Genomic DNA, 452 nt, shown 5'->3' with positions numbered 1-452 from the left:
TGGGCGACTTTAATCTCTCGATGGATCCCGTGCTTGATGCAACAACGGTGACAACCCAGTCTGATCAGGCGAGACCAGTGTGTTTGGAATGGCTTGCTATGTTAGGTGTGCTTGATGCGTGGCGTGTCGAGCATGGCAGCGAACGGGTCTACACTGGTCCACAACCGCGCAAGAATCGTGTGGGCTACATCTTCATGTCTGACTGCCTGTTCCAAAATATATACCATGATTTCAAGTACTTTGCGCCTACGCACGCTGGGGACCAGTTGGCACACTCGGTAGTGTTTCGACAAGGTACGGTCGTGGATATTGGAAATTCCCGGCATACTTGCTAGAGTATCCAGCAGTGTGTGCTGCAATTGAAGAGGAAGCAACTGAACTATTAAGCAAGCTCCGTATAGCTGCAAACCCAGGTCGCGTATGGGAAAAGTGGAAACAACGCATGAAGCACC

Source organism: Plasmopara halstedii, assembly GCF_900000015.1.
Source record: "Plasmopara halstedii genome assembly, contig: Scaffold_816, whole genome shotgun sequence".
Taxonomy (NCBI): Eukaryota; Oomycota; class Peronosporomycetes; order Peronosporales; family Peronosporaceae; genus Plasmopara; species Plasmopara halstedii.
The sequence above is the reverse complement of the archived record's forward strand: the minus strand, read 5'-3'. Positions refer to the sequence as shown.